General features: G+C 46.7%; 1 long non-coding RNA gene across 4 annotated transcripts in view; it reads right to left on the bottom strand.

Moving 5' to 3' along the window:
- Window positions 1–1746: 1746 nt before the first annotated feature.
- The window catches only part of LOC139704133 (uncharacterized), a 48964-nt gene continuing 33574 nt past the window's right edge, over window positions 1747–17136 (bottom strand). For all 4 annotated transcript variants that reach the window (XR_011706180.1, XR_011706178.1, XR_011706179.1 and 1 more), the window contains 4 exons: window positions 10715–10905; window positions 10045–10095; window positions 3504–8983; window positions 1747–1934 (listed from right to left, as the gene is read on the bottom strand). This is a non-coding gene — a long non-coding RNA (uncharacterized lncRNA). The remainder of the gene's footprint in view (window positions 1935–3503; window positions 8984–10044; window positions 10096–10714; window positions 10906–17136) is intronic.

Raw genomic sequence — 17136 nt, 5'->3', positions numbered from 1 at the left:
TCTGATGTCTTTTTCAGATTTAAAAAAAAATGTAATCACATCATTAAATATTATTACAGCATAATATTAGAAACAACCCCAAATGCAAACATGACATTCAATTTCTCACAAAACATATTTATTCAGATGTATCATTTCTATACTTTACAGGGTATATCATAGCAATACAATATATGTATACAAGTTTCATCATGCAACACTGAATCTCCCCCCAGGAGGTCACTATAGTGTAATCTCCCTTTAGTTTTTTGTGATTAATATCTTTGGATAGAATTCATACTGTGGCAGAGTCAGAGAGACTGTCTCTGAGTGTCCTTCAAGAATGGGGACATTCTAGCATTTCAAGCAGGTATTGATGTAGGACAGAGGAGGATGGAAATGTGCAGGAACAAGGTTTATTTAAGCTGGTGTAATCCAGAGGGGCTAATGCCAAAAAATCCCTGGACCCCAGGTATGGAAGTTCTCTGGGATTTCTACTCAGTGAATGGTTACACAACACAATGGCTAACATAATAGTTACTTTTTCTTCCATGTTCTTAGATTGGACAGAGGTTTCACAAGATTTTACTAAGAAAAGAGAAAGAGTAACTTTTGTACATCAACAAGCTTGATTGCAGACATAACTTTTTTTTTAAGTTGTAGATGGGCACAATACCTTATTTTTATGTGGTGTAAGAATCAAACCCAGTGCCTCACACCTGCTAGGTAAGTGTTCTACCACTGAGCCACAACCCCAGCCCTGCAGACCTAAGTTTTACAAGAAAGACAAACCTGACCTTTACAATAAAGAGGAGCTAAACCACAATGAGCTCTCTAGAAATCCTGTTGACTTTTAAAAAAAAAATCTTGTTTACTAGGAGAAAGGCTTATATGTTACAATTAAGGTGGGGATCTTTTGGACACTACATCATTTGGAGTATTTGTGGTACATCGTTACCCCCTCTGATGCTCATTATTTAACCCTTTAAATAAAAAAACATCATTATCTTCTAGGCTTAACATTTTATATAATGCCATAATCTTAATTTCTCTCTCTGTTACTCCCTCCCCACCCCAATAGCTGCTTCTGTAGTTGACCCAATGTTTCATTGTAAAAGGGAGACAAACATGAAAGCAATAAACAATAGCATAATCCATACTATGTCAATTAAACTTTTGAATCCACCAAGAATAGAAAAACCATCCTCCAAAGAGTGAGCTTGGTTCCCAAGCCTTAATGCCCTTTCAGGTTTGAACTAGTACATGTGCTAGTTGGCTTTTTTTTTTTTCAATTTAATTAATAAGTTTAAATTTTATACAAGAAAAATGTATATATTTTTATGACCATTAAAGTATCCAGACTTCCTTTTAAGCCTTAGTCCTTTATGATTTTTTTTCAATTAGTTATATATAACAGCAGAATGCATTTTGACTATTAAACACAAATGGAGGCAACTTTTCATTTCTTGGTTAGAAACAGTGCACAGTCACCCTATTCCTGCAATCATACATGTACATAGATTAATACAATCCACCTCATTCCACCATCCTTCCCACTCCCATATCCCCTCCCCTCCCATACTCCCCTCTGCCCAATCCAAAGTCCCTCCCATCTTCCCTTGCCCCGCCCCCCATTATGGGTTAGCTATGTGTTTGGTGGTTGTCAGTCCTGTAGTAAAGACCAAGGAGAGGACTGTGTATATGACAGAAGTAAGGGGTGGCAATGCACCACAGTATGAGAGCCCTCTTACAGGATGAAACAGTCCATTTGTCCTGTTGCTTAGTTTATTTTCCTCCTTGCATTGATCAGCCAGCCCTCAAGTGGCTGAAGCAGGGCTGCTGTTTCCTCAAGCTTTGGTGTGTGCAGGCTAGCCAGCTTCCAGGGTGACCAGAGCAGGGCTAGTGTCCTTCTGATCCTCAAGCTTCTCTGGTGTTTCCTTCTTCCTGATGGTCAGCTGAAGGGGAGCAAAAGAATGTATATGAGATTCTATTACAGACAGTCTAAAAACAAACCAAAAAGAACAAAATATTACATAATACATCATGTATATGTGTGCGAGTATATATATGTGTATGTGTGTGTGTGTGTGTGTGTGTGTGTGTGTGTGTGTACACACAAACACATACATTTGGTGATAATGTAAAGAGGAGTAAAAAAGTTGTGGACACTGCTCCCTGTGTGTGCAGCAGAAGTCGGGGATATCCCGGGAGGCTTGAACTACATAGATTTATCTCAATGTAACATTAAATAAATTTGAAAAGAGCTTTTAATTCCATGAGCTTGACCCAACATTTCATGCTTTGGTTTATGACCTTCCATATATTATTATTTCCTCTAAAAACATGACATAAATTTGAACTCCCTACCTCACAAGTCAGTTGTCATCCAAAGGTGCACTTCTAGGTGTGTCACCTTTAGTCTGAGAATATATTTCTGCACGGAAATATTGCTGAATGCCTACCTGGCTCCCAGGGTGAGGTAGTGCAGAACAACTTGATTTGCCCATGGCTTATTGTCGGGAGCTGCCTTGGATGCAGACGCCTTTAAGCCCTGATGCACCGGGTTCTGAACAATTACTGCATTCAGTCTGGCAGGGCAGTGCCAGGTTGCAGTAATGTGGGCGTCACCCCAGCTCAGATAACAAGGCATGGCTCCAGGTGTAGGCATCACCCACTGGGGTTGAGTTACACTCATCTGTTCCCTTGTATTCCGACCCCTTTGCCCTTTTTGGGATAAAATATTCTATGGAAACTCCCCTTGTGTGTCTCCTATGTAAGAATAAAGAATTCCAGTGGCTCTATGTCTTTCCATGGGCCCTTGCATTCACAGAGCCACCCCCGGATTATTGAAAAGGTACTTCTGTGTGGTTGTGTGCTTTCTTTGTCATTTTCTTAAGTTATTGGAATAGTCAGATTTATGAACCACGCATGAGGTCTCCAGCTATGACAGATGGTGATAGCTTATCATCCTCACCATCATTGTTTTACCAGATGCAAAACCAAGGTTGTACCTAGTTCTGGACCCTGGACAAGGTCACCCAGTTAAATGGGATGTGAATTCAGCTCTACCAACTCTGATGCCTTTACCTCTCCCCACACTACCCTTTGCAAGACAAAACTAGGTAACATATTTTTCCTTTCTTGATAATCTCATGGAAGAAGTCAATGTCAGGCTAAGTTTGGTAGATCTAGGAGGGTATTTTCCCAAGAGGGGGCTTTTCCCCTAGTCCAGGTGGGTGGAGTCTGTCCAGTCTGGCTCATACCACTGCCCAGAGCCCAAGAGCCCAGATGGCTTTCTCTGGAATCCAGAGTCCCCTTCAGAGAGGAGTGTGAGGGTGAGTTAGGAAGCTGCTTCCAGGCTGGACTCCCAGAGCAGCCATAGATCCCTCTCCAGCTTGCCCCACAGGGTCAAGGTCCAGAGGAGGCCAGTAGCTCCACCCTTGCCCCCTCACCAGGAGGCTGGACCCACCTAGCCCCGCCCACTGCCTGCTGTGAGGACTGCAACCTTTGTTTAAAGTACTCACTTGTTTTCCTTGGATGAGTTCCCTGAGTCAGCACAACTCCTGCTCAAGGGCCCAGAAGGACTGGTGGGTGGTCCTGGGGGAGGAAAGGCAGGAAGCAACCGGTGGGCACCGATGAGGCGACTGCGATGGAGACTACCCAACTTCCGAGCTTCTGTGGTCTTGGGCAGCACAGCAGCATCTTTGGGATGGAATCACTGAAGAGGCCTCATGGAGTGGTAGCATCTGGTGGCAGCAGCAGCAACATGTAGCTGCTTCAGGCGTAGGGCATCAGGCGAGGGAGGTCCGGAGTTGAGAGTTGGCGTTGGGGTGGCAACAGCTGAGGTGTTGGCATCCAGCTGCAGTTTGGGAGATCCCTTGCTGCATACTCACAGTGGCGGTGGCAGCAGAAGAGTCCAGAAGCTGCTGTGGTGACAACAGAGGGATGTTGCCATGATCATTTCTGTCCTGCAGTGCCACAGGAGTCTGGCTGCAGTGGGTGAAGTGGGCATCCAGTGCTGCGTATCGCTGTCTTGCGTCCATGATGGAGTCTGGTGGTGGCAGCAACAACATGCAGCTTCATCCGGGAGCTGGCATGGGGCACTGGAGTCAGGCATCATGGCGGGGGGTGAAGGGCATTGACGTTGGGCCCTTGGTGGGCAGCATCATAGTCCAGCTGGGGTTTGGGAGTTTGGTTGCTGCACGGTGGCGGCAGCACCAGTAGAGTCTGGAAACGGGGCTGAGGACACAGAGGCAACCAGTGGTGAGCATCTTCATCCTGCTGGGGTAACAGGAATCCTGCTGCAGTGGCATCTGGCGACCATGTGGGGAGTCCGGTGGCTACAGTGAAGAGCTCCAGGCTGGCGGCGGCAGCGAGGGCGCAGGGCAGTGAGCCTCAGAGTGGAAGGGTGACGAGAGGCTGGAATGGCCTCTGCAGTGGCTGTTCCAGGCCCTGGGTCTTGGTCCTGGCTGAGCGGCCTGTTCAGGAAGCTGCACGAGGGGGGTGGCAATACCCAGGCAGCTGCTGAGGACCTTAGGCTGCCCACACCTGCCTCGCCTGGCACTGGCCATGAGCCCGCCGGGTGGCTGCTCGCCCCATCCCCGATGTGGCCTCTGCAGGGGAACTAGGCCATCTGCCAGGTGGGGCAGCCTTGGGAGAGGACCCCCACCTTCCTAAGAGACATCCCACCTGGGCTGTGGGGGGAGAGAGCAGAGGAACTAGGACCTCTTCATCCTCAAAGTGCATTTCTGATTGGAAGCATTTCCTCTCAGAACTGGAACAGGACAAGGATGCCCTCTCTCACCTTCTACTCTACATAGTCCCTGATACTCTAGCCAGAGTTTAAACTATACTGCTGTTTAAACTCCACTACAGCTTAGACTACAGGACAGAGCTGTAGATGAAAGAAATTAAAGGGATAGGAATAGGGGAAGAAGAACTCAAACTATCACTATTTGCTGATGACATGATTCTACACATAGAGGATCCAAAAAAACTCCACCAGAAAACTTCTAATATTAACAAATTCAGCAATGTCACAGGATATGAAATCAATATCCATAAATCAAATGCATTTCTATCTATTAGTGATGAACCCTCTGAAAGAGAAATTAGGAAAACTATCCCATTCACAATAGCCTCAAAAATGAAATATTTGGGTATAAATTTAACAAAAGAGATGAAAGACCTATACAATGAAAACTAAAGAAAGAAATTGAAAAGACATTCAAGATGGCGGACCAGAGGGAAGCAGCATCTGTGTTGCTCTGTGACCCAGATCTCTCCTAGTAGAATTCTGCATCTCTTGAGAGTGTTAGAGGCCCCTGTACAGCTTCTCTCTACAGAAATGACCAGCGCTGTGACCTCGCTCAGGACTCCGGGCCTCAGTGTCTGAGCAGGACCCAAAGCCAAAGTTGCAGTTCACTTAACACTTGGCCAGCGCCTTAGCAGAACCACCTACCAACACATCTGCAGACCACCGAGACTCCGCTCCACTCCCACGCAGGTCACTCAGCTGCTACCTCCCCACAGCACAAGGCCATCGGTTCCCCTGACATCACCAGACACCCCGGCTCTGGAAGCACACCGACTACATCTTGGAAAGCATTCCTTGCCATTTTGAGGTGGGCGTGGCTATCGGATCCGTCCCCTTTTGAGCAGGTACCTGATTCCAATTCCTCCCTCATGGAATTAATATTGTCAAAATGGCCACACTATCAAAAACCTTATACAGATTTAATGTGATTCCAATTAAAATCCCAATAACATTCCTCATAGAAATAGAAAAAGTAATCATGAAATTCATTTGGAAAAATAGACACAGAGAAATCCTTATTGACAAAGCAATCCTTAGCAAGAAGAGTGAAGTAGGAGACATCACAATATCAAACCTTAAACTATACTACAGATCTGTAGTGACAAAAATGGCATGCTATTGGCACCAAAATACACATGTAGACCAATGGTCCAAAATAGAAGATACAGAGAAAAACCCACATAAATGTAGTTATCTAATTCTTGCCAAAGGTGCCGAAAACATACATTAGCTAAACGATAGCCTCTTCAACAATGGTGCTGGGGAAACTGTAAATCCATATGTAGCAGACTGAAATTAAACCGTGATCTCTCACCTTGCACAAAACTCAAAGTAGATCAAGGACCTAGGAAATAGACCAGAGACCCTGTACTTAAGAAATAAAATCAAGAATTAATAATGGGATGGATTCAAACTTAAAAGCTTCTTCTCAGCAAAGGAAACAATAATATGAAGAGAGAGCTCACAGAGTGGGAGAACATCTTTACTACACACACATTAGATAAAACCCTAATTTCCAGGATATATAAAAAACTCAAAAACTTCAATACCCAAAGAATAAATAACCCAATCAATAAATGGGCTAAGGAAATGGACAGACACTTCACAGAAGAAGATACACAGTCGATCAACAAATATATGAAAATATGTTCAACTTCACCAGAAATTAGAGAAATGCAAATCAAAACTACTCTAAGACCATCTTACTCCAGCCAGAATGGCAATTAACAAGAATACAAGCAACAATAAGTGTTGCTGAGAATGTGGGGGGGGGGGGGGAAAGGTATACTCATACATTGCTAGTGGCATTGCAAATTGGTGCAACTACTCTGGAAAGAAGTATGGAGCTTCCTCAAAAAACATGGAATGGAACCTCCATTTGATCCAGAAATTCCACTCCTCAATCTATACCCAAAAGACTTAAAATCAGCATACTAGAGTGATGCAGCCACATCAATGTTTATAGCAGCTCAAGTCACAGTAGGTAAACTGTGGAACCAACCTAGAAGTCCTTCAAGAGCTAAATCGATAAAGAAAATGTGGTATATGTGCACAATGGAATCAGCTTTAAAAGAGAATAAAATTATGACACTTGCAGGTAAGTGGATGGAGTTGGAGAATATTATGTAAGTGAAAAAAGCTAATCCTCAAAAACAACAGGCTGAATGTTCTCCCTGATAAGTGGATGCTGATCCATAATGAGGGGGGCAAGGGAAGAATGGAGGAACTTGGGGCAAAGGGGAAGGATAGGAGGGATGGTCATGGGGTAGGAAAGAGTTTGGAATGAAACGGATATCATTACCCTAGGTACATGCAGGACTGCACATATGGTGTAACTCTACATCGTGTTCTACCAGAGAAATGAAAAGCTGTGCTCCATTTCTGTACAATGAACCAAAGTGAATTCTGCTGTTATGTACAACTAATTAGAGCTAATTAATTTTTTTAAGTACATTTCTGTGTCTAAGGGTGGCAGAAGACCAAGACCAAGGACGGCACGTCTTGGGTATCCCTCTGCCATCTATGCCCTCCACCCTTGTCCCGCCCCAGGGATGCGCTTTGAGGGGGAGGATTTGTAGCCCCACCCCCCACTGCCTCTGCTCTCAGTGGCCACAGCCCAGGAGAGATGTCGCTGGGGAGGGTGGGTGTCCTCTCCAAAGGCTGCCCCGGCTGGCAGCGGGCCTACTCCTCCCGCAGAGGCCGCAACCCAGGGAGGGGCAGGGCGAACCCGGGGTGGGGCGAGCTGCCACCCGGGGGGCTCAGGGCCGGTGCCAGGCGCCCCCTGCGTGGGCAGCATAAGGTCCTCAGAGGCTGTGTGGGTACCGCCGCCTGCCGTGTCCTGCTTCCCGAGCAGGCAGGCCCTGCCAGGAGCAAGACAAGTGGCCTGGGGCAGCCACAGCACAGGGCACCCCATCCTCTGGTCGCCCTCTGACTCTGAGGCCCGCTGCCCTACGCTGTCGCTGTCGCCACAGCCAGCGCTCCACACTGTGGCCACTGGAGTCCCGACCTGGCCACCAGCAATGCTGCCAACACCTCCACTGCACTGGAAGCAGACTCCCGCCACCGCCAATGGATGAGGATGCTCCTATTTGGACGCCTATTTCCATGCAGCCACCGATTCAACTGGACTCCCCAAAGGGCCTTAGGGTGCCCAGGCTCCCTGATGAATGCCCTGCCCACAGAGGGATGCCGCTGGTTCCTGGGAACCTCCAATGTGGAACCCTAATGTGGAACGTTGAGGATGGCTGCTGTTCGCTTCCACACTGCAACTGGACTCCTCCACAGGTGGCGCCTACACCTCCAGGCTTGGGGAGGGTGTGGGCACCCCATTTTATCTGTGCCACCTGTTCATCCTGCCAGGGGATTAATTCACTAATTGGCTTTAGGCTCTCATAACAGGATCATTTCCCCTCTAAACCTTCTTGCATTGTCTCACCCATGAGCTTTTGGGGGACACTGAGAAACTCAACCATATCGCGTCTTCATCAGATAGCTTAGCAAGATCTTCTTCATGACTTGCTGTAGCTTCTACATCAGCACTTGCTGCTTCACCCTGCACTTGTCTTATATGGAGATGGGCCTCTTGCCTCCAACATCATGAACCAAATTCTGCCACCTTCAGACTTCTTCTGGAGCTTTCTCCCTTCTCTTGGCATCAGACAAATCTAATGTTTTGGCCTTATCTGGATGCAGTTTTGGCTTAAGGGAACGTGGCTTGTTTCATCTGTTCTCCAGACTATGAAAACTTTATCCCTATCAGCTGTTTTGCTTTCTTATCATTCACATATGCCCTGGAGCAGCACTTTAATTTTCTTTATGAACATTTCCCTTGCATTCTCATTGGGACTAACTATTCAAGAGGCACAGCTTTTTTTTTTCTATCCTTTCTTTCCTTCTTTCTTTCTTTTTTTAATAGTTTTAGATCAACAGCATGCCTTTCTTTGTTTAGTTTTTGTTTTTGTTTTTTTTTTTTTTTTTGTAGTGCTAAGGATTGAACTCAGTGCCTCATACATTCTAGGCAAGCACTCTGCCACTGAGCTACAGCCTAGCCCAAGGCACAGCTTTCTATTTGGAATGCAAAACATGGAACTCTTCCTTCTATTCCAACTGTTCAGTCCATTACAGAGTAATTAACTGGTCTAACTTCAGTATTGTTTCTTAGGGAATGAGAAGAAGGTGAGTCATGATCTGTGGAGCAATAAGAAGACACATATTAAGTTTGCTGTCTTATATGAAGAGGGTTTGTAGTGTCACATGACATCTAACCTAGTTAACGTCACAGAACACAGTAGGGGATAAAATGCCCTGAAATCCTCACCACCCTTTAGGCAGTCATCTCGGCTCCATGCACAGGGGCCCCACAGGACCCCTGTGCTCTAAGGGGGCTCCATCTTCAGCTACTCAGTGCTGGGGGTGGCACAGCCTGGTGAATGGATTGAGCACGATTGTGTCAACATAAATGTTTGCTACTAAAATACTTACAATGCCATCCCAGACATTTAAAAAAAAAACCACCATCACAAAAAATAAAATAGACAGTTTTAGTGGGAGGAGGCGGATAGCTGTGGTGGGGCATCTGGCACAATGCGCAGGTGCTCACACGTGGGAGGTGCCCTCAAGGACTTTCGAACTAGGGCAGCGAGAAAACATTCTAGGAGAAGTGGAGGCTTCTGGTCTAATCGTTTCTTGACCCCCTGCCTCTGGCATTTGTGTGTGTGTGAATTTTATGTAGCTGCCAGGGAAGATGGCTGACTTTGAAAGAATGGGATGGCAGCTTGGGTCACCACCTGTACCAACTGGAAGATAATGATGTAAAGGGCCTCTCCTTCAGCTGGAACCTCCCAAGGCCCCCTGCATGGGGAGCTTCCCAGAGAGTGTCCAAGCAGGTCACATGCAGCAGAGCAAAGGGGGCAAAACTGTGAGGCACATGTGTGGGTAGGATTCTCCCCTCACTTTCTGTCCAGTCTCTATACAAAAAAGCATGGGCAATCCAGGCTGGGATTGGCTGTGCTGGAGAGGGATCCTCACAGGGCCTGGCTCTGGGCTCCAGCCACGCCTCTCTTCCTTGGGTACCCAGAATCCCACCACAGCTTGCTTTGTTCCTTCTACAGAGTAAGCCCCAGACCTCTGTCCTCTGCTGGGAAACAACAGAGTAGACCCTGAGGTCTGCCCAGCCATCCTCTACAACAGCCCCCCAAGTGACCACTCTCGAGACAGCAGCCCTCCCTCTTGGCCCAAAGACCACTCACTTCTTGTCTTGAAGGTACTCCTCCTCAACATATGGCTGGAGGCGTCCATACCTAGAGAATACCAGGAGGCTGTGACCTCTAATATCCTGTGTCCCTCATCTGTCGAGATGCCTGGTGGACTGGACTAACTTACTGACAATAACGGGAGCTCAGGAGGGCTGGGAGAGTTTGTCTGCACGGATTCCTAAATGATAGGCCAAGTGCCTGCCAAAGGTAGGTGCTTCATATATATTTGAGCTATGAATGAACCCAACCACCTGCTGCCTGGCTACCTCAGGGCCAGGACCCTCTCAGTTGACCCCAGGGGTCCCTGTTCTGTCTACAGGCAGGTTGGAACCCTCCCAGATGCAACCCACAGACTCCTTCCCAAATGTGGAAACTGCTTTTCCTGAGGCCTCAGAGGAGTGAGGTCTGAGGCAGAGAACTTCCTCTCAGGGAGGGGACAGGCCCCCAGGGAAAGACCAGAGCCATCGCCAGCCTGTGTCCCAGGACCACTCTGAGGCAAACACTCCTAGGGCTCATCCTACTTGGATTTCTAAACACCCAGGCAGAGTTCTCCTCTGAAAAACCCTACTTTCCTCAGAGCTGACGGAGGTTCAGAGTGATGCCCGGCATTCCCAACACCAGGCCAGGAGATGGCCATGGGCCAGGGCTTGGAGGTGATACACACCTTTTACCCAGCAGCTCCAGAGCCTTCTGGGTACTGGCCAAATCTTGGTACAAATACAAAACCCCATGGACATAGGGGGTGTTACCCTGCTGCAGGGTAGGCACCAGGCCATCCTCGAGCTCCCAGAGAAGTACTGTGAGGGTTTCCACAAGACAGGACACATCCACTGATGAGCCTTGGTCATCTTCTCCCTAGGATGGGCAATCAAAGAGGGACATTTCAACAGGAAAACGGTAGCCATTTGCAAAAGGAATCACTGCCATACGTCAGGGGAAATCAAAATATTTTCCCTCCATATTCTCAGGAGACATCACACACACACACACACACACACACACACACACACACACACATACACACAAACCTGGTGAGATCTGGCACTTTTGAAAGGGGAATCTGAATGTGGGTTAAACTATGGACACCTGTGGTGCCCTGTCCTGTCTCACTTCTGGTCTCCTTGGGAAAAATTGCCAGAGTCGTTGGGACACAGAGCTGACCCAGCACCTCCACACTCAGGAAAAGCCCTGAGGCTTAAGCACCCACAGATCTGTAGACAACAAGAACTCATGGCTCTGGGCTTGCTGTCTCAACACCAGTGAGCAGACTGGGACTGTTTGTGGACTGTGAGTGCCTAGCTACCAGGGTTCCAAGTTCTGTGAGTTCCATGGCCAAGGAAGTGAGGTCACTGTCTCAGGAAGTCCTTTGCTGAGTCCCTTTCTTACACAAGATGGTTCCAATGGCCCACTGGGCTGCAGTCTTCCCATGACATAGGCACAGGTGGACCCAGTTACACCAACACACCCTGGATCAGGCCCTCAGACAGGCCCGGGTGTAGCCAGCTCCCTTGGTTTGGGGAGACAGAGCTTGGTTGAGACCCTTCCCCTTCTTGTGGGTATGTGTGTGGCCCTGAGGAAGTCATTGTGCCTTGCAGGGCCTCCATAGCTTCTCAACATGTTCCCAGGGGTCATTCTAGCATCTGCTTTAGAGGTTGTCATCAGGGACATGTGCCCACACATACATGGACTCCCTGAGAAACCCTAATCCAGGAGTCATGCGTCTCTAATGCACAAATATACAGATAACATGACATAGCAAGTTAAGGGACAAAGGATGACATCCAACTTTACCATGACCTGAGTCCCACAGTGACAGAGGGAAAGTCAGCTCCTCTCTTGGCCATGGTCCCCACTCTGCACCACTGGAGGGTTATTTTCAGAGATAGCCTCCCCTTTGCCATAGAATTCTAATTCCTGTGCGAAATCAAATTGCCCCAATGTCTCTTCCGATCGTATGATGGGGTACACTACAGGGGATTTCAAACACCACAGCATCCTGTGCCCAAAGCCTGTAGCTCCCTCCTCTCTCAGTGGATCCACATCAGCATCTGGTTTCTAAGAAACAGAAATCAACAAGCCTCATGGGGTATCACTTCCAAGTTTGAGTCACGGGAAGTCTAACTTAGTCTGGCTCCACAGGCTCACAGCAGAGGGCACTGCTGAAATTCCAGAGGTTTGTGGGGAAAGTTGGTGGGGCAGCAGGCAGAGACCTGAGGACCCCATGAAACGGCAAGGTGCTGGCATTTCTGTGCCTCCGTTTCTACATGCCTCCCATAGGTGAAAATGCTAGGGCTAAAAAATTCACTGATGCACAAAACATATAAGAAGCAAGGATGGTGTGGAATGGCCAAAAATTTGTTCCATAGCATGGCCACGACCACGGAAACGGACTTCTCTATCTCCATGTCTTTAGGGAAAGGCAAAGCCACTTCCTTTTGTTTTGTGTGCAGTTTAAAGCAACAGTTTCCTCCTATTCTTCCAACTAAACTTTGGAGGCAAGATCCCAGTAGTATGAACCAAGAAGCATCTCAGAGGCAATAGTACTCAATAGCTGAGGCTACTGGAGCAGAGAGAAAGACAGACAATTCAGCTTTGAGGTCTGGAAAGGGAATAGGAGACCAGTCCCTGCAGGGGACACTCACAAACCGAATGCATGTTCACTGAGCGCCCTGTGCTCACTGTTGAATGGAACATGAGGAGCTGATGTCTTTCCATCTCCTAAGGAACTTCCAGATTTAGTTAGCCATCCCAGGAGACTCAGGACCATCATCCTTGTGCACACAGAGCTAAGTGGCTGCTCATTACCTTCCCACCAAAGGTGAGAGGCAGGTGATGCTAAGTTCTTTGAACTGATACTGAATTGAAAAATATTTTAATTGTATATGCTCTCCTGAAAATACCAGTAAATTCATCAGCTTCAAATTACTATAAGAAAGAACTAAAGGGGAGAAGATATGTTAAGCAAAGTAAAGATATGACAAGAATTCAACTTCCAAATGACCTAAATGCACTTGCAGCTTCTGTGCTATTTCCTGTTGCTTATAATACATAGCAGGTTTCATATGTGCTGATGGTGCCTTACAGGCTCCTGGCCTAACAGGAGAGGCTTTCCTCACACTAGAGCAGCTTCACCAAGCATCTGGATTTACACAGCTGCAAATTTTGAAAAGTAACACTAAATGATATCTCTCAAGATAAAGATGTCTGCTTAAAAACAAATATTAAAACTAGATAAAATTCTACTAGAATACAAAAATGTAGAAACTACGATGACATAACAAAATATTTATTAAACTCTAAGCATGTTATTTATTGACCCCCAAACAAATATTCCTATAGCATTTCTAAAAGACATCATCCTTATTCTTCCTTGAATTGCTTCTATCCATCAGAAAGATGTCATGTTCTTAAGGCTGGTTGATTTATTCCCTTCAAATGTGAATAAAAACCCAAATCTCAAAATTCCACAAAACCATTTATAAGAAGGGAAAATGTCCTTCATCCAATTCACAATGCAGCTGAAAAAAATCCCAATAAAACCAGAAACAGCCTATGAGAAAGTTTCACAAGAATTGCAATTAGCTATACAATGATATACAGAAACCAGTTTTTTAAACACTTGAAAGTGCTCCTCAGCCACATCACAAGCAACTAAGATATTTATTTACCACCTATTAACTCAATTTCCACAAGGATAAAAAAATCTTCCTCATGCTAAACAGGATAGATGAAGGAAATGCAGTGTCAAAGAACAGCTCTCTTTGGTCATCAGCTCTGTGCTTCCCAGTTCACACTGAGGTTGACTTTCATCTTGCCCACATGGACCAGGACACTTAATTAACACACAGTCAGGGAGCCTGCCCTAGAAGGCTACTACTCCCCAGAGACTAGTACATGTGCTCCTTTGGCTTTCCTGACACTAACAGGTTATGAACATCCTTTCTTCTTAAAGAATAGGCTGATGGGGCTGGGGTTTGGGTCAGTGGTAGAGTGCTTGCCTAGCATGTGTGAGGCACTGGGCTCAATTTTCAGCACCACATATAAATAAATAAAATAAAGGTCCATTGACAACTAAAAAACAATATCAAAAAAAAAAAAAAAGAATAGGCTGGTGAACACAGCACATCAGCTGTTTCATGTGAGTACTGATATCTATTAGTTGTTGATAGCTGTCCCATTCCCAGGGTTACCTGCTATTAAAAGGCAAGCTCACTGGGGAAGCACTGAGGACTCCTATCATAGCCTCCTGCTGAAAACCTCAGTTGAACTCCTGCTTCAATCCTAAGCCTGCTGCTTCCCCAAACACAAGTCTATTGCATGATTTTACAAAGAGGGGGAACTGATGGAAATCACTGAGGGGCTGGAACACCTGAAGAAGGTCAGCCTGGCCAGTGACTAGGTCCTCTTCCAGTCTGACCTCTTTGGAACAATTTGGAAGAAAATGATTTCTAGACAAGTCACTTGATAACAAATTTATAGTTTCATATTTGAAAGCACCAACGAAAGCTTTAGTTACCAGTCAAGATATGCAGTTCATGAGTGTGTCATTATGAGAAGTAACCAAGAAAAGGGTTGTGGCTAAACTCAGACCATAGAGAACCCTCAGTGATCCACAGTGGCATTGGGCAGGGGGAGAGGTAGGGTCAATATGGGTAAATTCAATGCTCAGGACAATATTAAGAAGACTGTTAGATTAATTCAAACTATAATCCCCAGCCCTTTACAATAACAAACCATCCATTTAAGATCCACTCTCCCTCCTCCTGGCCATTTCCTAACAAAAGTACTAAGAGGCTCAGATCTGGCCAAAATGAAAGGCCCAGCAGGGCTTGGAGGCACACACCCGTAGTCCAAGCATTGGGGAAGATGGGACAGGAAAATATGGAGTTCAAAACTAGCCTCAGCAAACTAGAGAGGTCTGAAGCAACTTAGCTAGAATCTGTCTCTAAATAAACATATTTTAAAAAAAAAGTCTGAGGATGTGTCTTAGTGGTTAAGAACCCCAGGTTCAATATGTGGTATAAAAATAAATAAATGAATGACTCATCAAATTTTCAGTCCTCCGGATGGTTCTGTATTTTCAGCAGTGCCCATCAGGAACCATGGCGATGAGGTTACCTTCTAGAAAGCCAATCACATTATATATTCCCACATCCAATACTGCTCAAAAACCTGTTCCCCTGGTTTGGATTCATCTCAATGAAATGCCTGACTGTGCCAGCAATGCTCCTGTGCAATGACTGTGAAGCACTTGACAACTACTACACTCAAGGCAGGCAAGGCTGGCATCCTGCACCTTTGGGTTCAAAGGCTGGAGAGTCCAGGTTCTGGCAGGGACTGCCCTGGCTTATTCTCCTTTGTGGGACTTTCCAGGACTTGGGCACCATGGGTCCAGCTTAGGACCTGCTAAGACACCCTAGCTATGGGTGCTTCTAATTTTACTGCCATCTCCAAAGTCATCCGAAGCAGAAACCCCTACGATCAATGCAGGGGACCAACACCATTTCCAGAAAGGCCACCTGCACTTGAAAGTCCATGCTGTGGAATCACTGGCTTCTACGACTACAGACCTCCCTCCAGATGTGATACTGGCCTTTGGAGCACTGAGCATCTGCTCCAAAAGAAGAGAAACTCCAAGCCCAGACAGCAAGCCTGGAGCATGAAAACCTGCAGCACCTCTAACCAGAATACCTCCAGTGACCAAGGGACAAAAGACAAGCAGCAAACATGAGCAGGGAGTCACCAGTTCCCCTCCATTTAATGCTTGACACAAAGGCCACCCAAGCAGAAATCGAGGGGCCAGCACCACCCCAGAAAGACCAACTTGCATGACTATGCCCTTGGCAGTGTCCTCAGTGGAACCTGAGAGCAGAGAACCTGGGAGCAGCCTGTGGGTAATGAGCATCTCCTTTCTAAGAGGAGGGACCCTCGAGCACCAGACAGACCTATGAGGCAAGCTTGGGCCTGACTCTCTGTGGCCCCCACCACCAGAGTATTTCCATGGTGACCAAGTTACACAGGACAAACAGCAACCATGATCTTGGAGCCACCTAGGCCCCTCCTTTCAGTGCCATCCCCAAAGGGCCCACCCAAGCAGAAATGCCCAAGTTGGCCTCGGGGCACCAGCACCACCATGAGCAAGGCTGCATCTAGGTGCACATCTGTGCTGGCCTCTCAACCTGGCAGCTCAGCTGGACCAGCCACCAGACCATCCTCTTCCAGGTCAGGACCCACTCCTGTGGGGTCCAAGAGAAAACTCTTTTGCTAAGATGACATCCACCTTCTCCCACATGGGACCTGGTGGCAGACTGCTTAGATGCATAGCACAGGTCTCACCCTGACCTCTGTGATCCTGGGGCAAAGTGGAGGCTCAGAGACATGATGTCCCCTTCCCTCTCACTTCCTGGCAGCTTTGCCCTCAGAGTTGGGTAGCAGGAGGCTTTCATTTTACTTGGCTCTCTGGTCAGGCTCCTCACTACTACAGAGGCCCTGTCCTGGCTCTCTGGTTTCCTTGTTGTTTGAGCATCTGGGAGTTCTCTGTCCTTAGGCCATTTGCTTGGATGGGGAAATTTGAAATTGGCTTGTGGTCCAGATAATGAGAAGGGATATGAGGTGCACAGAGGAACCACAATGTTTGGAAGGTTTCCTTCATAATTTGTAAGTATAGGAAATATTAAGCCCAGACTACTCACTAGAAAGAATTTTCACAGAGTGCTCTGCTTATAGCTATAAATCTGACCAAGAAAAAATTATTTTCCCACTCTAACAGAGCATGGCCTCTGTATGGGCCAGAATCAAGAGAAAAATGGCCTTTAAGGAGGTCACTGAATTATTAGTCTTATGCAAATAGAATTGTTTTGTCAAAGACCAGGAAAATGGGATGAAATACATAATTTTTTTATTCTACATAAATAAGCCTGTTCTAGACTCCTGGTGGGAAGACCTCCAGAGGCCTCTGCCACCTGGTGGGGGAGAGTGGAGAGCCACAGGGTGGGGTGGGTAAGCTGAGCCAGTGAGGTGCATGGGCTGCAGTCCTTCAGGGACCCTCAGTTGACCTTCACAAGAGAATCACAGAGGACAGGGTGG

This window comes from Marmota flaviventris, unplaced genomic scaffold (genome assembly GCF_047511675.1).
Source record: "Marmota flaviventris isolate mMarFla1 unplaced genomic scaffold, mMarFla1.hap1 Scaffold_318, whole genome shotgun sequence".
NCBI classification, from domain to species: Eukaryota; Metazoa; Chordata; class Mammalia; order Rodentia; family Sciuridae; genus Marmota; species Marmota flaviventris.
The sequence above is the reverse complement of the archived record's forward strand: the minus strand, read 5'-3'. Positions and strand labels throughout refer to the sequence as shown.